Genomic DNA, 24,542 nt, shown 5'->3' with positions numbered 1-24,542 from the left:
TGCTTGGTCCGGACAATGACAAAGGTCTTAGATTGATTCTCCAAGTTATCGTGCCTCAAGAGGGGTCTTTTTTATAGCAAGCGGCAACAAAAGATGTCCAAATAGACAGCTGATCCATGGCTTATGCCTTGCCTTTTTATGCCCCATCTTTTTGCAATTCTTATACCTTCGGAATTGATACGCATTGTCACCTACACTTGGCTAGGGGTTGCGTATACTTAAGCAAAGCGTCAGAGTAATTCCATGTCGCGTCAGTCAGTCCTATGTCTGTATTGCGCCAGTCCATCAGTCTGCGTCTGTATAAGTTGATGTTGCATAAGCCCATTGGATATACATAACGTATTACAAGTAACAAATTTCATCTTTATTTCAAGTTTTAAACAATTTTAATAAGGAAAGAGCATTCAAAACTTGTATGTTTCCTTTCTCATTTGAGGTCCATGTGCTAATTGCGTTTCCTCATGTGTTGTGTGCTATTTGCCTATCAGATTGCGTTCTTGTGTGGCTACTAACCATGCAGGTAAGTATCAGAAGCAATGCTCGCTCCAACTGGGGGCTTTGCCCAAGTTTTCATTGTCCCCAGCAGTATTTTGCAGTATTGCTCATGACGATCAAGATATTCCTAGTCGTCAATATATTTCTCCCCAACAGTATTTTGCAGTATTACTCATGACGATCAAGATGTTCCTAATCGTCAATATGTTCCCCAACCAGAGTTCCCTTGAGACCGACGCAAACAGATTCCCCAGCAGTTTCTACCAACGCCCTGCTACCCTCAATATTATTGTTTTCTCACGGAGTTCGGCAAAGGTGTCGTTCTCCAGAAGTTCCCAAACCAGCGCCTCCTTCCTTAGGTTCGTAAACCTAAAGTTAGGGTTCTTACCCCTAGATTCTTAGATCCCAAAATGGCTTCCTTTAGATTCATAAGCACTTAAGCTCCCACACCAACGTCCTTAGGTTCATAAACCAATAAATCATTTTGGAGTTCTCATACCTCAGAAAGCTTAAACGCACGCGTTCAAAACAAGAATTAGTAACCCAGTAGTTTCTAAACTTAACCCTAGGATCCCAATTCCTCTTAGGTTCATATACGCAGGTTCATACACCTAGCTCTTTAAGTTCCCAGACTCCCGAGTTTATACACTTCTACCCTTAGGATCATAATCCTTTAGGATCACCTTTTCTTAGGGTTCCTACACCCAAACCTTGGTTACCCCTTAGGTTGAACATATATTTGACCTTCTTCTCGTCGATATTTTCCTTTTGGGCCCCACACCCTAGCACAATCCTTACATATCTTTTAGGTCTTACCCTTAGCTCCTACGCAACTTTGGAAACATCTCGAGAAAGAAGTCTCAGGTATGAATTCTTCTTATGGCTGGCGAGCTTGCTTACGTAGTCTAATGGACTTTAAACGACCCTCCCCGATAGTCGACAGACTCTAAAATGTTCCCGACGACAGGTCCTTGGCTACGACCCCTTGAGTCGCCTCGCGTCGCCATAGTCGTCAGGTTGTAATCTTCGGTTGACCTGGTGGATATACTTTGACTTTTGCCTTGTCCAAGCCTCAGTCAAAGTGGGGGCTCTGTAGATACCTCGTTTCTGCACCTCCCGCCAAACACTCAGTGATGATTGGGCCACATGTTTAGCATATGTCGCGATTTTATGACGTTTCGTAGATCGGTTAATAAAAGGTAACTCATACACTTGTGTCTACCCCTTGGTTGTCATCTAGGTGTCATTACGGTCGTTTTGGCAGTAATTAGAGTACATTTAGAGTCCGGGTCAAAAACCGTCTTTATTTCCTAAAACCATCAAATCTCGAGTCAAAAAGCAATGTGCTTGTCTACCTAAGGTTAGGATGTCATAAAATGTTATGAGTATATCTCATTTTGAGTCCCATATCACTTCTTTGGGCTAAGCTTAAAGTTTACTTTACAAAATGTGCATTTCATTTAGTTAAAATAACAATTCGATATTTAGGCTCGTTTTACGAGGTGATAACGACTTTTTTGGGTATGGCCTATTTCACAGAAAATTCTAGATCTTTCTGTTAGCTTTCCAATGCCATCAAAATCACCTTAATCCGAGTCTTGTAGAGAAAGTTATGCCTAAAATACGACAGGCTGTCAAACGCGCTTTCTCGCGCAGAAGAACCCTACACTAGAAAGGACGCAGTAAGGACTGCGCCTCTCCTAAGGGACGCAGCACCTGCTGCTCCTTTTCTCAGGGCTTTCTTTTTGTCCAGGTTTTCGTGTTCGGTTATTTCCGGATCTTTCTTTTCTATTCTTTTCCAAATTCTACCTTTACCATAATTCCTCCGTGTGATTAGTATAAATAGAGGCCTTCGGTCTCCATATTTTTCTCGCGAGTGTCCGCCCTTCTCTTCTCCCTTTGCATTCTAGACCTTGCTCTAAGCTTTTGACACCTATGTGCTTGATAAATCGACCACGTAAGCTCAGATTATTCTGAGTACCAGTTACGTTTGCATGACCGACCAATTTGACCACTACACCATAATTAATCAATAATTCAATTTGTTTTAAAATCCTTTTTCAAGGGCACTTTCATATTTGCATAGATCGAGTCGAGTTACCACTAAAAGCCGATTTAGTTAAATCTCGCGACGCTAACATGTATGTCTGAGGGTGTAAAATCCCAATTTTATTTAATGTATTTTGTTTTATTGTAATTAATGTAGGATTTATATCATAAGTATGCTCAAAACCGTCCTTCAAAACCACCTTTTAAAACTTTTGGAAGGAAACAGCAGAGATCGGACGCGGGGAAGAATCGCATCAACTGATGCGCCTTCTGGAAAGACCGCAGCATATGCTGCGCCTCTTCCAGGGACTGCTTTCAGTTGTTCCACTTCTTCTTCTTCTTCGGGTTTTTGCTCCTTTCGCCTTACATTTTCTTTCTTTGTTCTTTTTCTCTTATTTCATCTAGTAATTCTCAAATTAGTTTTTTTATATTCTTTTCCAACCTTTTACGGCTTAAATCCCTTATAATTCAATATTTGCTGGTTTTTGTCATCTTATTCAAACCCGGATTTAAAGGATTCGATTTCTCCATATCGAATCAATTAAATTCGTCTTTTGTACATAATTTTCTTTATTTTCCAGTTTTTAATTCCGTTTTCAAATCTAAAGTTTTAATCTTTGTAAATCCGACATCGTAAACCGTCATAGTCTTTAATTCATTGTAATAATTCGTTTTAATCTGACTTATGACGACCTTTAGCATATGTAATCTGACTAAATCACTTATATTCGGGTCGTATACTGATAATTAATATAAATTAACCAACGAATATTAACAAACCGCGAGTCTGACTTTCCCAGTCAGAACCCAACTTGTAAACAGTCGCATAAACTAATGCGCCTCTTCCAAAGGACACAGTTTATGCTGCGCCTGTTCTGGGTTGACTTCTGCCTCTGAGCTCTTCTCGCTTTGACGTAGGGTTTCTAATTAGGTTTTAATCGACTATTATTCTTATTATCATCATAATTCGACATATTTTCCATATAATTCATATTTTCCATATTTCCATATTTTCTATTTTATTTTTATTTCTTTATTTTTATTTTCCTAATTTATTTTATTTCCTATTTTCTTTTAATTTCCTTATTTAAATCAATTTCCAATTTCCTTATTTTTCCTATTTTTTCTAACTTTCCTTATTTCATTTATTATTTTCTTTTATTTCTAAATCTCTTTTGGGCATATTTATGATGCAAATTCAAATATCAATTGTAATTTATTTCTTATTCCTTTGTAATATTTCTTATTATCTTGTATTATTTATTTGCTTGGTATTCACATGTAATGAATCTAACTTCCAACTTCGACCACATTGAGTGCTAAATTACGTGTTAACCGACATAGTCTAATCTCACATGCTAGGATTAATCTGTTGATGTTGCATTGCATGCATTATATCGACAACATATCGAATATGAATAATTCCCCTAATCATTAGTAGAGGCCGCTATCGAGGCGGGCGGGATTAGGTGTTCGATTAAAGAGCTTCCTAATACGTACCCTCACCCCTTACTCCAGATCTCTGTGAACATCCGTGTTCATTGGCATCCAAGAGAGTCATTCTAGACATAGAATGCTAAGGTAACGAGTTCTAAGTGTTCATGTCATTACTTTGTGTCTTGACATGACACGAGGTATTCGAACGGTTCCAATCTCCCATAAAAATTGGTGCGACTCCACAAATGCACGCTTATTTCAAGCGCTTCCGCGCGCGCCGCGGGTGGCCCATGTCCACACTTATGTATATGTTATGCTTGATGAAATGCTTGATTGACAACCTAGCATGATTTTCTAATCTTTTCAACAAGACTTGTAAGACATAAATCAACTCAAGCCTTGTTAGACCATGCATATAGTTGAATAGGGAGATCCAAGTCATTGTAGGTGTCATAAGGTGTAAGTCAAGTCGACTCCGAGACCTAATTCTCCCTAGGAATTGTAAGACATAAATCAACTCGATTCTAACACAACTATAATCGTTTGTATGACTCATTATTGTGATTATACCATGTTTCCCTATAAACCCATGACACCCTAGTGTTTTTAATCACTTGTTTACATCTAAATTCACTTGCGTTGTTTTTTATTTGTTTACATTTTCATTATAGTAGTTTAGTTTACAACTCAAACCTAAATTATGACACAAGACATAGCTACTTGCATTAGATAACCATTTGATAAACCGTCCCTTCAGTATGCCAAATCTGGCAATCAATAAGGAGCGTACCACAAAGGTTTAATGCATTTAATAACGACACTTAGATTACCGTTTTCCAAATATTGGCGGAAACCTAGACCGCGCTAATAGGAATAACGGTTTCCCTCGAAAACCGTTGTTATTATAATTTGACAACGGCTGCTTTTACAAACCGTTGTCAAAAACTTTTAACGGTTTCCAAAAACTCGTTATAGAATCACTCTTATCAACGGTTGTTAGAAACCCGTTACCAGTTTAAGATATCGGCATTTCAAAAACCGTTACTAAATTAACACCAGCAACGGTTTTTATTACCCGTTGTTATGTTATAGCTACGGATGTTTTGTAACCGTTATTATTTTCTATTATGAAATAACGGTTTTTCAATTCAACCGTTGTCAGTATTTGATTAGATTTTTCAATTTGATTACTGCATTCAAAACTTTATCAGAACTTTAATAAATATTCAATTTGACCAAAATAATTCTATAAATATGTCTTCATAATGTTTTAGGACAAATTCTAAATTATCAAACATTTACTCTTTAATTTCTTTCTAAATTTCTCTCTAAAAAAAATATGGTGGTGTATCGGAGCTACAATCACATTCTCGTTACGCACAGCCTTTTACTTGAATTCTCTATAATCTCCCGGTTCATTATGGTGTGAATGGAAAGAGTTTAAAACCTAATTTTGGGTGGTTGACGCAAATGCTTCATGACTCCGGTTTCACCGCGGTTAAAAAAGTGTACCCTATGTATACAAACAAGCAAGGTTGTTTCGCTTTTATCGTGTTTGATGAAGCCAACTGCCATGATAGTTTTTGTCAGGCAAGAAAATTAGGGGCTAGATTTGCGGGGGAAGATGCGGGGAAAGAGGACTTATATTCAGAAGATAAATAACAAGGCCCTAATCTATGGGTTGCGACCCATCTTGATCATCATCTGCTGAAACATTGCAAGAAGCATCACATTCTTGCCACCGTGCCTATGTCATGGGAGAAAGAGGCCATTCCACCTGCGCTTCTCGGTGATAATAAAGGGCCAATCTACGACTTGCTCTATACCGAAATTCATAATGAGTATCCTAATACTTCATCAGATTCTAATAATTAAGTCTTTAATTATTATCTGGCATTGTAAGTTGTATTTGGATTATGGTGGTGGTTTGAATTAAAGTTTAATTATTTATGTTTTTTGTTACGTTTTTTGTTACCCCATCCTCTGGAATTCAGAGAAAATATCACCAGAAAAATATCAAACTTTTATTATAATGACTTAAGTTTTTAGAAGTACATTAAAATATCAAGCTAAAGAAAAAAAATCGCGTAAAACAAGCGTTGACAAACGTGAAAAAGCAAATGTGTAGTGTGGAGTTGAATGGAGGGAGTATGTTTTTTGTTACCCCATCCTCTAGAATTCAGAGACAATATCACCATATATGTCTCTTTCACCTTCAGCCCAATCCACACAGTCGTTTTCCCATTCCAACGACAATGTCCCCTGCTCGGCAATGCGACCTTGACGGTGCAGAATCGGAAGTAGTAGGAGACGGTCAGATTCATTCGCAACTCATAAATATGGGCCTACCCGCTGATCATCGTGATAAAAAAAGAGTCTCGAAGAGTCATTGTTATGGAATGCCCGCTCAAGTTTGCGAGCCTGACGAAAGCATTCCTGCTCCTCACCCCGCCAAACTCGATGAGGGCGCACCGCCCGAAGCCATCATGCGCATCATTTTCCGGGTAGATAGTTTGAACCAAATTCAATCCGGCTAACCGAATCAAACCTATTAACCAGTCAAGGCTGTCCGAGAGTATAGCCTTTCCATGCCCGTCCTCTGTATACGGGAGATTGTGAATGATGCACGTAAAGGGTTTAGTAGATAAATCTAATTGGGGGTCCTACAAGAGGTTCATATGATGCTTCATCATCATCATCATCATCATCAGCGGATGAATAATATGAACCACTATAAGTTGATGAACATGACGACATAATCGATGTGGAAAATTAATGGAGGACTTAACAAGTTAAGAAATGGAAAGTGCAAACGGTACAAGTTAAGATTGTGAAAATTATAATTCTATTTATAATGAGTTTGGGTTGTATTGGAAACGGTATAATAAGATGGTACGAATTGGAACCGGTATAATAATAAGATAAGAATTGGAAACTTAACAAGTGAGGAATTGGAAAGTGGAAACGGTACAAGTTAAATAAGAATCGGTCAACTCTACCGTGTTAAACATATTAGCGTAGAACGGTTATCAAAAAACCGTTGTTGAAGAGTCTATCGATCCGAAATACTCAAGAGGGGGGGTGAATTGAGGATTTAAAACTTTTACTACTTTTTTGATTGTATGAATATAATTAATTATTTAATGTTTATTGATTAAACTTTAACTAATTAACTAATGAATGAGTAAGAACGAAATAAACGAAAGAACGAAAGAGAGAGAGAGACACACGTTTTTTGAAGTGGTTCAGTTTCACAAATCGAAACCTACGTCCACTATTCTCAATTAATAAATTTAGTACCTTTCTACGGATTACAAATTTACTAACCAAACTCGTACAACTAACCCTAGTTGTAACTCAAGTGAGTACCGTTAAATACTCGAGTGACTAACTTACGCTAATAAGAAAGCACTAATGATTCTTCTAAAAATTCACGTTAATGAACGAGTAAGAAATCAATTAAGCACTATTATCTTATAACGATAACGAAAGAACGAATGCACGAGTTTATAAAATACACGACCTTTTTCGAAAAATAACAAAACAGTTTTCTTGCTTTAAAACACGGTTTTGCTTTTTGAAATAAATTAAAGTTATTCTCAAAGGTCTTGTTTTTGAATGTAGCAAAGAGTAAAGTATTTATAGCAAAGGAAGAAGCATGGCACTCGGTTTTCTCAAAACCCTAGAGGCCGAAATAATAAGATATGGAAATAGAATCATATCTTATTATTTTTATCCATAAAATCTTAGAAAAGATATAATTTGTTAATAGATTATCTTATCATATATTTACCTAATATTCTTTCCTTAGTTCCCTAGATATGCCGAAATAATAAGGAAAAATCATAACAACTTTCCTTATTTTATTTAAGCAATCTCTTAGAAAAGATATAGGATAAATATAAGATAATCTAATCAAATATATACTTAATATATTTTCCTTAAACCCTACATGGCCGAAATATATGGTATGTAAACAAATCATATCTTATTATTTCTTTCCTTAAAATCTTTAGGAAATAATAGAGAATATTCAAAAGATAATTTTATCAATTATTCTCCTATTATTGATCGAAGCCATTTGGTGTTCACAATTAAGTATATGTGGTCGTTGGTCAATGGTCGATACAAAACACAATTTATACTTCACAAACAACTCTACAATTAGTAAAGAGGCAAGTAAAGGTCGGATCCCAAGGGACGGGTATTGAAATGAGAATTCTATTGTAACTAGTAGTGTCTAGGGGTGTCACAAATTGGGTTGATGTAGAAGGTCACTAAACTAAAATAACAATGAAAGTAAACTAGCAAGATGAATAAAATAAGGGGTGTAAACAATTGATTGAAGGCACTAGGGTGTCATGGGTTCATAGGGGAATCATGGGATATGATCATACAAACATGTTCTCAAATTATAAGCAAGCAATTATTGTTGTGATGGATTGAGTTGGGTTATGTCTTACAATCCTAGGAAAGTTTGGGTCCCGGAGCCGAATCGATTAGATTGTACAACACCTACAAGTCGACTTAATCTTTCCTACTCAACACATGCATGGTCTAACAAGACTCGAGTTGGGTTATGTCTTACAAGTCTCATTGAAAAGATAGGAGATGATAGTAAATGCAAGGATTCATAGGCTTAACATTTCATCAAATATAACATGTGCATGTATTAAGATCAAAACAAGCAAGCAAATAAGATATGAAAGCATATTGATTTAAGCATGAATCATCCCCCATGTTGGTTTCCCCTAATCACCCATTAACCCTAGCTAAGAGACTACTCACTCATTATCATGTTGATCATGCTAGCAAGGTTGTCAATCATACCAACAATATGAAACATGATGAATAAATGAAAGTAATTAACAATAATTAAAAAGGGATTAAGAGATTATACCTACTAATGATTCCAAAATAATAATGCAAAGAATAATAGAAGAACTTGATGATTGATGGAAGGTTGTCAATCTCCCAATAAACCCAATAATCTTCTAATTACCCAAAATAAAGGAAGAACAAGAGAGAGATTAAAGAACTAAAACTTGGATTAAAACTTGATTAATACTTGATTACAATATTGAAGAGAGATTTGATTGATATTAACTACTCTAAATATTGATAAGAAGAACATGCTCCTCTAATTAGACTAATGGGGTATTTATACTGAAAATTAGGGAGGATGCATTAGGGTTAACTAAGGGCTAAACTAGTAATTACACTTTTTAAGTTGAGCAAGGAGGACCCGGTATTTTCTGAGAGAAGGGCTTCTCTTTTCGTAGCTTGAAGAATGAAATCCGTGCTGTGCAGGAATCCGTGCGGATTAGAGTCGGGACGGCCGGATTTGGGCTGTGCAATCCGAGCGGATTTTGGAGAGGGACGCTCAGATTGTTGAGGGGGAATCCGAGCGGATTCCAAGGAGGGACGCTCGGATTGTGCTGGCTGGACGGGCGGATTGTCTGCAATCCGTTCGGATTGTTGGTCAGCTTCAATTCTTCTTCTTTTCTTCCCTTTTCTTCATAAATTCCTTGGGGATTTCCTTGGGGACGCAAGGATCCTTTCTCAACATTGTTCTTCTACTATAATATGTACAAAGGCCTTCTAGTCTTGTCTCTTCTTGATGCTTGGTCATTGAATACAATCAATTTAGCCTCGTTTTGCCATGAAAATGCAAGATTCTTACTCCTTTCCTACCAAGGGATCAAAATCTCAAAGAATATGCAAAACAAAGAACTAAAGATAAGAAATGACCCAAATAGGCACTAAAAAGCATGGGAACAAGGCTAATTCGGGGGCTAAATATGCGCCAATTATGGTCACATCAATTATCTTTTCCTTAAATCTTAAGATATGATAAGATTTTCCATAACAAAAATATTCTTATCATATATAACCATATCATGCTAAATATAAAAGATATGTTAAGATAATTCTAGAGAATAAAATCTTAACAATAATCAACTTATATCATTAGGTTTACACGAGAGTCCGCACTGCTCGTAGGCCTTGTTTTTCGTGAAAACCCTAACATGGCAATAGATTAGATTTAGGGTTTAAGAGTGGATAGTATTAGAAACCCTAATTAGTAATATGACTCAACTCATAAGTTGACCCAACATAATTACTAATTATAAGATTAAAATAAATCCACACTCAATATGAATATGGGCTTCCTCATTAAATAAATACTATTTACTAAAACATTTAAAAGAGACAAAAACATTTTTCAAAAACAATTTGAAAACATTTTAGTCGTGTATTGTATAAACTTGACATCTCAATGTTATAGTAGAAGAGCTATAACATTGAGCTCTTATATAAGTAATGTTATTACTGTGAAGCTATAACTTTACTAACATAAGAAATCAATTCTCATGTTACCATTACGAGGTAATCACCTACGCTATTCTAATCTTCTTAGGAGATCTTCGAGTGTAGGCTACTTCATCATTCAAGCTTGATCAATTTTTAAATGAGCTTCATCTTCTCATGAATGCTTGAATAATTCTTTCACTATCTTGTAATATCTTGATCCTTGATTGAGGGCTTGATCATAAAATGTTCGTGTATACTTTCATCACAATTCTTTAATGCTTGTGATTAGTAAGTCCAATCTAAAAGACTAAACAAACAATTACGCGCAACGAGTATTTAGAATATAAAGCACTCTTGACATCATCAAAACACAAACATATATATCTATATGGTTCAACAAATTCCCCCTTTTTGATGATGGCAAGTCTCCTAAAATTGTGACTAAGTATGTAGTTCCCCCTCAATATAATACCGTCATCTTTATAGATAAAGATCAACGCAAGATCAAACAATTATATTCAATACCAAAGCTTTAAGGACTATAAGAGACAATCGGTCTTGACAAGGAGCAAGCTTAGGCAAATACTAAAACATGGTCATTTCTTCCCCCTCTTGACATCATCGAAAAGACGAGAACAGACATAAAACGACTAGAATGATATCAACCGAGGCAAGAAATATATATAAACCAAAGCATATATTATAGCATAAGAACGACTTCAACATAAGCAAGTCCTACATATAAAGTGTGTAATACAAACCAAGTTGAGTATAGATTTTGTAGGAGAGAAGGGAAGTAGTCACTCACCTAACTACGACCTACAAAAGCATGCACGCAATCTAACATGATAGATATCTCTAGCTACCGTACATACACACTCCAACTAATCGAGGTCCAAAACACATGCCAAGGACTTACAAAGTAATGTGAGGTGAGGTAACTGGGTAAGAAGGGGCAAAATAATTTGGATATGTGGAGGTAAAAGCCAAGCTAGCACCGATCACAACCAAAAGTAACCATATTTCACTTTCCAACCCAACATAACAGATAATGCACCATGCCAAGTATGGTACAAACTCACTTACATCAACAAATACTTCTCCTCAGGTAATATGGAAATGAATAAGAATAGGAGTAATAAGAGATTTTTGCCTTTCCATCTTTTATAGTATCATTTTTCTCCACTTTTTTTTGTATTTTTCTCTTTTTTTTTGTTTTATTCCATCTTTTTCTTCTTCCTTCCAATATCCATCACAAAAGCAACAAAATTGACCACAACAAGACTTCCAAACTTACCAACAAGACTAGCTTGACAAGGGTAGGCCATATGGAATGTAGTTGAATCAATAGGTCAAAACAAGGCAAATTTAGCTAATGTGAAGTTAGTAGGTAAAACGTAAAGGAAGGGTCGCCTCTCCACATGTGTCACCACCACAAACCCGAGTGTATACAGGTAATAAGAGACAAATTTCATGCTTATGCAATTTGATGTTACATGCCATGTAAGGAGTACTACTCACATCCTAAATTAAACCAATCATGAATGTCATTGGTTTATGAAGCTCTAAACCTTAGAATGTATATTGTGATGAACAAGAGTTATGGTTTGTATACAACACAAAATATAATAGACTAGCAAACGGAATATTCTTATAAAATAATTAAATACTATATAAGAGTGTACTTGCAACGGAAAATATGAACATAGACATATAATCTCGTCTTAACTAGTCAATCATACGGGAAATAAAATATTTATGACAAGTTTAGTTGCCACCAATTAAACCTATTTCCAACCGTAAAGTCTCAAAACGTCCTCTAGCTAAACGTTTTGTCAAAATGTCTGCCCATTATTTTTTAGTACTACAAAATTTGAGTTTTATATTCCCTTTGTCAACATGATCACGTATAAAATGGTGTCTGATTTCAATGTGTTTGGTACGTGAGTGCTGTGCGAGGTTTTTGGAAATAATAATAGCACTCGTATTATCACATAAAATAGGAATACAACCTACATTAATACCATAATCACATAACTGTTGCTTAAGCCATAATAGTTGAGTACATACCAGTCCTGCTGCAATATATTCGGCTTCTGTTGTTGAAAGGGCAACTGAATTCTGCTTCTTTGAACCCCATGTGATAATGCAAGGTCCAACGAACGTGGCAACACCTGATGTACTTTTCCTGTCTAAAAAAGAACATCATGCGTAGTCGGCATCAGAATATCCGACCAAATCGAAATTGCACTCCATGGGATACCATAAATAGAGCTTAGCCGTGCCAATAAGGTATCGTAAAATTCGTTTTACGGCTGTCATATGCGATTCTTTGGGAGATGATTGATATATCGTACAAACGCATACGCTAAACATGATACCTGGTCTACTTGCAGTTAAATATAGCAATGACCCAATCATTCCTCGGTAAGTTGTTTCATCAACTGCCTTACCGTCTTCATCTAGAGTTAATTTCTTGTCTGCGACCATTGGAGTAGACATAGCATGAAAATTTTCCATTCCGAACTTTCGAATTAATTCCTTAATATATTTTTGTTGATGAATTTTAATGCCTTCTTCGGTTTGTTGAATTTGCAGACCTAGAAAGAATTTTAATTCTCCCATCATGCTCATCTCAAATTCAGAAATCATCAACTCAGAAAAATATTTGCACAAACTTCGGTTGGTCGATCCAAAGATGATATCATCAACGTAGATTTGAACAACCAAAAGGTCAGAACCCTCAGATTTTAGGAATAAAGTTTTATCAACGAGATCCTCTCAATCCACTTTGTCAAGTAGAAACTTTGATAACCTATCATACCAAGCTCTTGGTGCTTGCTTTAATCCATATAGGGCTTTGTCTAATTTAAAGACATGGTCTTCAAATATGATATCCTTAAATCCAGGGGGTTGTTCTATGAAGACTTCTTCTTGTAAATACCCATTTAAAAATGCTGTCTTGACGTCCATCTGGAAGAGCTTCATTCCTTAATGAGCCGCGAACGCTATCAGAAGTCTAATAGCTTCAAGACGAGCAACAAGTGCGAAAGTCTCGTCGTAATCTATTCATTCTTGTTGATTATAACCTTGGACCACCAATCTTGCTTTGTTCCGAACGATGATTCCGGCATCATCTAGTTTATTCCTAAATATCCATCTTGTTCCAATAACAGATCGATCCTTAGGTCTAGGAACTAAGTGCCAAACTTTGTTCCGTTCGAACTGTTGAAGTTCTTCTTGTATGGCTATAATCCAATCCGATTCTGCAAGAGCCTCATTGATATTTGTTGGTTCGGTCATGGATAGGAATGAGTAGAATGATAAAAAATTATTCAAGGATCGTCTCGTTTGAACACCCTTCTTAATATTCCCGAGAATATTGTCTATTGGATGTGAGCTCTTGTATTTCCATTTGGTTGAAGTACTTTGCTCTTCATCATTATTTGAACTTGACCCAACTTCATTTGGCTCAGAATTGGAGGAAGTTCCCCCTGAATCAAATCCAGGTGTTGTAGTAGAGCCGTTTATAACTTCGGACTCAGTACCTTGATTTGGATTCAATGTTATAGTAACATCACCTATAACATTAGATTGGGAATCCTTATTTTGAGTCAATGTTATAGTATCATCAACTATAACTTTGGTTTTCTCCTTTTTCTCTTTTGAGGAACGATCAAGTTCATCACTTATTCCTTCAATCTCATTGTCCTCCAATTCTAATTCTGGGGGATCGTCTCTAGACAGACGAAAGTCAGGTTCGTCCAAGTCTTCTTCCTCATCCTGTAATGGCTTATCAAACATGTTATCTTCATCAAAAATAACGTGAACACTTTTTTCAATACAGAGTGTTCTTTTATTAAAGACTTTGTAAGCCTTGCTATGATCCGAGTATCCTATGAAAATTGCCTCATCACTCTTAGGGTCAAATTTGCTTAACCTATTCTTACCATTATTATGAACAAAACACTTACTCCCAAAACAACGAAGATGGGAGATGTTAGGTTTGCGACCTCTTAGGAGTTCATAGGGGGTTTTCTTAAGAATAGGCCTTATCATAGCACGATTATGGATATAACAAGAAGTACTAATGGCTTTAGTCCAAAAGTTACGAGGTAAACCACTACATAAAAGCATTGTACGAGCCATATCTTCTAATGTTCTATTCATACGTTCAACGACACCGTTTTGTTGAGGAGTTCTTGGTGCAGAAAAGTTATGTCCTACACCATTAACTCTACAATATTCTATAAAGGCTTGATTATCAAATTCAGTGCCATGATCCATACGAATAGATACAAGGTTAGTCTTATATTTATTTTGAACTAGTTTCATAAGACAATCAAATTCATCAAAAGTCTCATCTTTTGAATGAAGAAATATAGGCCATACATACCTTGAGTAGTCATCTACGAGAACAAAGACATACCTGAATCCTCCTCGACTTCTTACCTTCATAGGACCACAAAGATCCATGTGTACTAATTTCAAGGCTTGATTTGTGCTCACTACTCTTTTCGGTTTGAAAGATGATCTTACTTGTTTGCACCTAGCACACGTGTCACACATCTTTTCTTGGTCGAACTTGATCTTAGGTAGCTCTTCAACCAAGTCCCACTTCTTGAGTTTGTTCAATGTTAGTGAGATAATGTGGCCGAACCGTTTCTGCCACAAACAGGGATCATCAAGAGTAACTTTCATGCACGTAAAAGAGTTAGTAGGCACATCATTTAAATCTACCATATACACATTCCTTTTCCTATGGCCTTCAAGAATGACATTACTTGTTCTTTCAATTATAATGCGGCATCCATCAGTATGAAAAACAACTTTATTACCTTTGTCACATAGTTGAGATATGCTAAGCAAGTTGTGCTTGAGACCATCCACTAAATAGACATCACTAATTGCGTGTGACTTAGAAATTCCAATTTTGCCAACACCGATCACTTTACCTTTCTTGATGTCCCCGAACGTCACCTTTCCTCCGTTGCAAGGTTTGAGTGAAAGAAACAAATTCCTATCTCCAGTCATGTGTCTTGAGCATCCACTGTCAAGATACCATTGATTGTTTTCTTTCACTATTACCTGCAGAGAGGATTAGATACAGTTTTTAGGTACCCAAGCTAGGTTGGGTCCCTTATGATTAGTTACTCTATATACCAAATCCTTTCGTACCCAAACTTGTCTAATGGTTGTTTTTCTAAACCTTGGGTAATTTTGTTTAGGAGGAGTTCTAGGTTTAGGGTTTTCTCGTGGTCTAGGAATGTATCTAGGTCTAACACGACTATTTTCCTTGTGATTAGGCTTGCTTTGTTTAGGTCGACAAGGAGTTTGTGAAGTGCTAGGTTTCTTGGTGTAATCAAAAGCCATGTCATAGAACCAACGAAAGTTATTATTCCTTTCTTCATTAGGTTCATCTATAAGGGATTCATCATCCTCGACTGTTGTGTCAACCGTTTTAACAAAATCGGTATTTTTTCGTATATCATGTACACGCTTGACACAATTGTCTTGGATGTGACCCTATGACCACAGTAATTGCAAATCAGATATTGAGGAAGATCGGCATATTTTCTTTTTCTAAAATCATAATCCGAAGGTGTTGATTTGCATTTAGATTGATCTCTACGGCTGTAGCACTCATGTCCTAATCCCATCTTCATATTATTGTCAAATTGTTCGGTTAGGAAGTTTAGGACTTTTGTGCTACCTTCCCACTTATCATGGACTTTCCGAGCATGTAGAAGTAAGTCCTTTAGGGTTTTTATCTCCTCAAGGCATTTCGTGTGATCTACGTCATTTTTCTTCTTATAATTGTCACGAAAGTCATGGAACCTTTTGTTAAGAATAAATACAACATCTGAATGTTGCTTCTTAACATTGATCATCTCAGTTTTAGATTCCTTTAATTGCTTTGTGAGAGAATCTATTTCTTTCTTCTGATCTAGGATCACAGCTTCATTAGCCGTGACTTTAGACACTAAGAGTTCTTTGGCCTTTCTAAGTTCTAAAGTTATAGCTTCATTAACTATAACTTTGGCTTGTAGATGCTTAACGTTGAGTTTCAGATCTGAGGTTATAGCTTCATTAGCTATAACTTTAGACTCAAGATCCTTTTTCTCAGCGTTTACTGTTTCTAAATTTGTAGCAACATTAGCTGTAACTTTAGATTTCAGCTTTTTAGCTTTTGCCTTTAGAATTTGATTCTCTTCAGCAATATCAAGAATCTGTTCTTTCAGATCCTTTAGTTCCATATTCTGTTCATGACATTTATCAAGGGAATGTTCAAAGTATTCAATCAAGGCATTTCTAGATAGTTTCTTAACGCCTTTCTTAAGTTCAAGATAACTTACATCATCATCGTCATCTTCATCTGATTCTCCTAGAAAGCAATAATCTGAGCGAGAGTCCAAGCTATCATTATCATTTTCAGAAAATAGGTCAAGACTGACGCTACTTAAGCAAAGATGAGCAACTTCTTCAACTTCTGACTCCTCATCATCTTCTGTGTCTAGATCTCCCAACATGACGCCAACATGACTTGATTGAATTCTTTCTTGGTCTTTTCCCTTTGAGCCTTGTCCTTAATTTTCTTCCAAGTGGGACAATCCTTAATCATGTGATCAGATTCTCCACACTTGAAGCAACCTCTGTTAATAAATAATGATTTTTATTCTGTTGCTTTCTTGTTAAAGGACTTGTTGTTGTTAGAAGTAGACTTTGTTTGCTTGTTTCGAAAGATCCTATTTTTAATACGACGAGCAAACAATACGGTCTCATCCTCTATGTCAGAGCTGACATCCTCACTTTTCAAGGCCATGTTTTTACCTCTGCTTGGTTCAGCGTCATCTGCGTTTAAAGTAATTTCATGGGCCATGAGAGCACCAATGGGTTCTTGATAGGATAGGTTTTCAAGATCTCGTGATTCCTCCATTGCTGTGACTTTCACACGCCACTTTTTAGTCAGGCTCCTAAGAACCTTCCTTGAAATGTCCTCGGTACTGAACTTCCTTCCTAGGTTTTTCAATTCGTTTATGATGCTTGAAAACCGTGCAGACATGCTATCCAACGCCTCATTAGGCTCCATAATGTATAGCTTATATTTCTGCCTTCGCAGATCTATACGGTGCTTCCTAACAATTTAAGTACCTTTATAAGCTAGTTCAAGGCCATCCCATATCTCCTTGGCCGTTGTACAGGAAGAGAACCGATCGAATTCGGCAGTAGTCATTCCGTTTTGCAATAAGCTTATTGCTTTAGAGTTCTTTTCGGCTTTCTTGTAGTCGGCCTCGACATAGTCGTCTTCCTTCTTCTCATAGGTAGTGCCTTCAGCGGATGCAACTAGAATTTTGTGCGGTCCGTTTTGGATAATCCTCCAACACTCCCAATCATGACCTTTCACATAGTGAGTCATCATGTTTTTCCATAACCCATAATTCTTCCCATCAAAGACGGGACACTTGAGGTATTTGGAGTCCATTTATCACGTGATAGGCAGCGGAATATAAAATGATAAGATAAATAAAGATAGACAGATCAGCCTCTTTGCGGATAGGCAATCAAGAGCACGAGGCTCTGATACCAATTGAAGAGTCTATCGATCCGAAATACTCAAGAAGGGGGGGGGGTGTGAATTGAGGATTTAAAACATTTACTACTTTTTTATTTGTATGAATATAATTAATTATTTAAAGTTTATTGATTAAACTTTAACTAATTAACTAATAAATGAGTAAGAACGAAATAAACGAAAGAACGAAAGAGAGAGAGAGAGAGAGAGACACGGTTTTTAAAGTGGTTCAGTTTCACAAATCGAAACCTACGTCCACTATTCTCGATTAATAAATTTAGTACCTTTCTACGGATTACTAATTTACTAACCCAACTCGTACAACTAACCCTAGTTGTAACTCAAGTGAGTACCGTTAAATACTCGAGTGACTAACTTATGCTAATAAGAAAGCACTAATGATTCTTCTAAAAGTTCACGTTAATGAACGAGTAAGAAATCAATTAAGCACTATTATCTTATAACGATAACGAAAGAACGAATGCACGAGTTTATAAAATACACGACCTTTTTCGAAAAATAACAAAACAGTTTTCTTGCTTTAAAACACGGTTTTGCATTTTGAAATAAATTAAAGTTATGCTCAAAGGTCTTGCTTTTGAATGTAGCAAAGAGTAAAGTATTTAAAGCAAAGGAAGAAGCATGGCACTCGGTTTTCTCAAAACCCTAGAGGCCGAAATAATAAGATATGGAAATAGAATCATATCTTATTATTTTTATCCATAAAATCTTAGAAAAGATATAATTTGTTAATAGATTATCTTATCATATATTCACCTAACATTCTTTCCTTAGTTCCCTAGATATGCCGAAATAATAAGGAAAAATCATAACAACTTTCCTTATTTTATTTAAGCAATCTCTTAGAAAAGATATAGGATAAATATAAGATAATATAATCAAATATATACTTAATATATTTTCCTTAAACCCTACATGGCCGAAATATATGATATGTAAACAAATCATATCTTATTATTTCTTTCCTTAAAATATTTAGGAAATAATAGAGAATATTCAAAAGATAATTTTATCAATTATTCTCCTATTATCTTTTCTTTAAATCTTAAGATATGATAAGATTTTTCATAACAAAAATATTCTTATCATATATAACCATATCATGCTAAATATAAAAGATATGTTAAGATAATTCTAGAGAATAAAATCTTAACAATAATCAACTTATATCATTAGGTTTACACGAGAGTCCACAATGCTCATAGGCCTTGTTTTTCGTGAAAACCCTAGCATGGCAATAGATTAGATTTAGGGTTTAAGAGTGGATAGTATTAGAAACCCTAATTAGTAATATGACTCAACTCATAAGTTGACCCAACATAATTACTAATTATAAGATTAAAATAAATCCACACTCAATATGAATTTGGGTTCCTCATTAAATAAATACTATTTGCTAAAACATTTAAAAGAGACAAAAACATTTTTCAAAAATAATTTGAAAACATTTTAGTCGTGTATTGTATAAACTGGACATCTCAATGTTATAGTAGAAGAGCTATAACATTGAGCTCTTATATAAGTAATGTTATAACTGTGAAGCTATAACTTTACTAACATAAGAAATAAATTCTCATGTTACCATTACGAGATAATCACCTACGCTATTCTAATCTTCTTAGGAGATCTTCCAGTGTAGGCTACTTCATCATTCAAGCTTGATCAATCTTTAAATGAGCTTCATCTTCTCATGAATGCTTGAATAATTCTTTCACTATCTTGTAATATCTTGATCCTTGATTGAGGGCTTGATCTTAAAATGTTCTTGTATACTTTCATCACAATTCTTTAATGCTTGCGATTAGTAAGTCCAATCTAAAAGACTAAATAAATAATTACGCGCAACGAGTATATAGAATATAAAGCACTCTTGACATCATCAAAACACAAACATATATATCTATATGGTTCAACAGTTGTCCAATGAGTAAAAACACAACGGTTATCAAAAAACCGTTGTTCAATTAGTAATAACAAAACGGTTATCAAAAAACCGTTGTCCAATGACTAAAAACACAACGGTATTGATTTGACTAATGCATGCCTTGTAATTTTTACTTTTTCTGATTCAAAGTTGTAGTATTACGTATTTGACCATATGTATAACACAAAATGATAACGATTCTTTTTTAAGCCGTTATCATATTACATATATCAACAACGGTTGGACAGAACCCGTTTTAAAAAAAAAATTGTTTAATTATCTTTGTTTTTCTAGTGTTTGTGATTTGACTAATGCATGCCATGTAATTTTTACTTTTTCTGATTCAAAGTTGCAGTATTGATTGTTTGACCGTATGTATAACACAAAATGATAACGGTTCTTTGTTAAGCCGTTATCATATTTCATATATCAACAACGGTTATTGTAAATCCGTTGTCATATTACACCAATAAACAACGGTTTTTCTTATAACCGTTGTAAATACAGATCCATTGTGAAAACTGAAAAGTTTGTGGTTTACCAATGCATAGCCTATTATTACTGTTTGTTTGACCATTATTCACCTCATGCATGCATGCACTATTAATACAAGTTTGAATGTAATGTATAGATGAAATTAATCTAATTAATTATAGCTTTATTATACTATAAATAGCATCACATTTCCAGTAACAATAAGAATTACTTTATTATTACTAACCTTTCTACTTCACTTTTTAAATAATTTACATATACATATATATCATAATTAAAAGAATGTCGTCGTCTTCATCATCCGTAGTCGCACCTCCTCAGCAATCGGTAACCAGCTATATAACCCGATTACATGCATAATTCACAATCTCCCAGTCATACGCGATGCTGCTGGGAAGCCAGCTTCTAAGTCTCTTAACCCATTGAGGGACATCCTCATTGAGAATGGGTTTTCAAATGTTAGGGTAATCCACCCGGCTTGGATTCTTGGTCGTGGGTTTCTTGGATATGCTCTGATCGTGTTTCGAGGGGATGGTCTTGACGATTTTCGCCAAGCAAAACAACTCGCTGCAAGGTATGTGATACGTGCATTTTATATAGTCTTTTAAGCCTCCTTATGCACGTATTTCTATGCGATTCTTGTGGTTTTATGCTACGAAATGCCCCGAATATTCTACTTTGGTTTGTTTAGCTTTATTTGCAGGAATGAACCTGAAAGTGGTGGAATCAAGCCTTTTATCATCCGTTTAGCATGCATTTGGAGGAAGAGTGAATTCGGAGCCTAGATGCTGTTGCCTTGGGATGCGTGAAGTCATCTTGGAAGCTAAATTATCAAGTCAAAGCTGAAATCAACGAAACAAGTAGTTGGTTGAGTCCAAGTCATTCGATCGAGTGGTTTTGGTTAGAGGAAGACTTCGATCGAGTAAAGCCTATGTTCGATCGAATTGCTTTATTTTGGGTTTCCTCGATCGAGTTGTTTTTCCACTCGATCGAGAGGTTTTGCTGAGAATCAGTTCAATCGAGCAGTTTAAAATAGCTCGATCGAGTAAATCTCTATTGGGCTCGGGCTTTTTAGCTTTATTTCGTTTCTAGGTCAAATAAATTGTATTTCCTATAAATAGGAAGACGACAGACACTTTAGACACCACCTCATACATTAATTTTTTCCCTTTCTCTCTATTGAACACTGCCTCTCTTACGGATCTTATTTAGTAATTCTTTCTCTATTCTCTCTTTATTTTGCAATGTTATTTACTTCTTCATCTTCTGCTTTTATTATGTCTAGCTAATTTTCCTTGTTAGGATTTAGGGGATTCGATGAATTATTGTTAGTTGGTAATTAGGTTTACAGATCTTTCGTTGTTATCATGTCTTTGTCGTTAATCACTGCTTTTAACTGTATCTAGCTATTTGAATAGATTCATTTAGCCTTTTTAACCTTGGTAAGCCTTGACCTCGATCGGAAGGTTGGAAGGGATGAGACCCGTAGTGAACAATATGATGCTTTAGTGAAGGCGGAAGCTAAGCTAATAGTATTTTAGGGCGAATTGAGACCAGAAGGAGATATTCGTTGCCCCTTAGACCGACACATCGACTGATATGTGACCTTAACTGCAATTAACTGATGTTCGTTGATGAAGCGACAATCCTAGTTTTCTCTCTTTCTTGTTAATTTCTCCTATCTTTAATTCTCTTCCCTTAATCTCACTAGTTTAGTTCAAACAAATTACAAAACCCCCATCTTGTGACCTCAGACGAACTAAATTGACAAGTAGATAGTGACCGCCTCCCTGTGGAGATCGACCCTACTTACTGCTAGCTTCTGTTAGTGTACTTAGGTTTTATTTTTGGTACCTGACGACGGTATCCAATTTTGGCGCCGATGCCGGGGAGGCAACTATTTTATTTGCTTGTTTATTTTTGTCTTTCTTTAGCCTCAAGGAATTTATTCCTTAAGGCTGTTCTCATCTTTTTCTTTAGTGCTGTTTTGATAGGTCTTACAGGTCCTACCTAGACAGTTCTAGGTAAAATATCGTCAAAGGGAAGGCTTGAGTACCTTTGACTTTCCACCTATGTTCCATTCTATGGCGCATCAGGTGGTTTACTATGGGAGATGTGGTGCTGCTAGGCACAATACAACTGTTTGCTTAGCGGGAAATGACGAGGTTTATGCGTTCAAGCAGCGTAGACAAGCTAGCCATTCCGTTGTAGTTGTGCCGCCACACCTACCTTAGCAACGAGGCTATCAAAAGCCTCCGTTTGTCTGGCCACCGCAACAACAAGCTCCTCCTCCTGATAAACAGAAAGAAGTCGTTGCTGAGCTGAAATCTTTGGTTAAGACACTTGCATTCCGACTGCAAGAAGACAATAGACGTAAAGAAGCTCTACTCATTGAGCTGGAGTCTCAAATAGCTCAGCTAGCTGCTGAGTCGAATATTAGGAAACCAGAGAAGGTATACTTTACCTACACCGAGAGTGGTCTTTCCCATGGAGGACCCGAGTTGCCTGACGCTACTGATGATTTGGATGACTCGGATTACGAAGATCTATCAGAAAACGACGCACCACTAGAAGATTTCTGCACTGAACAATGACTAGTACTCGATCGAATTGATTATAGTGGTCGATCGAGCGAAATATCTGAGGAAAGGTTCGATCGAACAGATTATACTACTCGATCGAACAACTGTTTTGAGGAAGTTCTCGATCGAGTTGTTTCATGTACTCGATCGAGTAAAATTCAGGAGGAATGCCCTCGATCGAGTCCTATTTTTACTCGATCGACTAGTTTGGCCATGGAGCATAATGAAACTTGGTTCGTTTTGGATGACAATTTCGACAAAGACAATGGTTACGGTGAATCTCCCCTTTTCAAAGCCGAGCTGGATGCGCTTGAGGCTGCGATTTATGGGACGTAACCCACAGAGGAAGGTAATGAGAAAACAGCTGAGTCAGTGATTGTTCCTAGCACGGAAGAGGTAATACGTTCTTTTATCAATGATTCCGACGTTGAGAGCAACCAAACTGAGGTAGTTAACGATAATTTTATTGTTATTGCTAGTACGCTATCTCATATGACTCTTATTTTTTCTTTTGATGCTCTACCCCCTCCCGTATGGACGAATAAGTTACTAAATTTTCACCATTTTTGTCGTCATAAATTCGTTAAACCAAAACGGTACCTTAGATTATTCCTAATTGCTCCTGAGCTCCTTTATTTTGTTGATAAATTTAGGAGCTGTCATAGGAAATTTGTTAGGCTTAAACGGTGGTATATTTCAATTTCTTATGTCGTTATTCTACTATGGTGCTACTTACAGTTTTGTGTAGAACATGCGCAACTATTTGATCGGTTGCTGCGCGCCTTGGGCTGTTTTGACCAGGCTAAATTAGAGAGGCTCGATGAAGAAGAAAAAAGGTCGAGCTGGGACCTGTCTGAAACTAGCGCTACCCGGGAGGCAACCCGGATATTTTTTTTTTTAGTTGTTTTGTTAAACATTTTAGTTGTGTGTAATAATTGGTTTTTTAAACCATAGACTGAAGCAGTTAGCTTGTTTTGTTAGTTTCGCGGGCTGTTTATTGCATCTTTGCAGGAATCTATTATGGATGGCTCGATCGAGTACTTTATATACTCGATCGAACCCTTTTGTTGGTGATTTCACTCGATCAAGCAAAGCTTCTTCTCGATCGAGTGCCTGCCAAAGAGGATCTTTCGATCGAGAGCCCTACTTCCTCGATCGACAGCTTATGCAATCTAATGTACTCGATCGAGCACTAAATCTTCTCGATCGAGTACCATCGCGTGAATTTGGCTGATTTACTTCCTGTGACGATGCTACTAAGCTATACGTACCTCCCATGTTCATGGTCGGTTTGGGGAGGTCCCTACTTCGCGTACTCTTGTGAGTTTTCCGCATCTCCACTCTCTCCTTTTTTTAGTTTGCATTTCCTTTCCCTGTTTTTTTTTAGTACAATGAGGGCATTGTACGGTTTGGTTTGGGGAGGTTATGCATCCATATCTGTGTCTGCATTTATGTTTTTATTGCATTTCTATTATCACGTTTAATTTCTGTATGCATTGCTTGTTTATTTTTTATAAAATTCAAAAAAGTCTCAAAAAAATTAGAAAATTCGAAAAATTCAATAAAATTCACGTTTATTTTTGCATATAGGTCGAGTCGGAACGGTAGATTTCAATGATGAAATTGCACTGTGATTGTCTTTTTGCTTAAG

The sequence above is a fragment of the Silene latifolia genome, chromosome 6, assembly GCF_048544455.1.
Source record: "Silene latifolia isolate original U9 population chromosome 6, ASM4854445v1, whole genome shotgun sequence".
In the NCBI taxonomy this organism is placed as follows: Eukaryota; Viridiplantae; Streptophyta; class Magnoliopsida; order Caryophyllales; family Caryophyllaceae; genus Silene; species Silene latifolia.
This window is presented reverse-complemented; position numbering follows the sequence as displayed.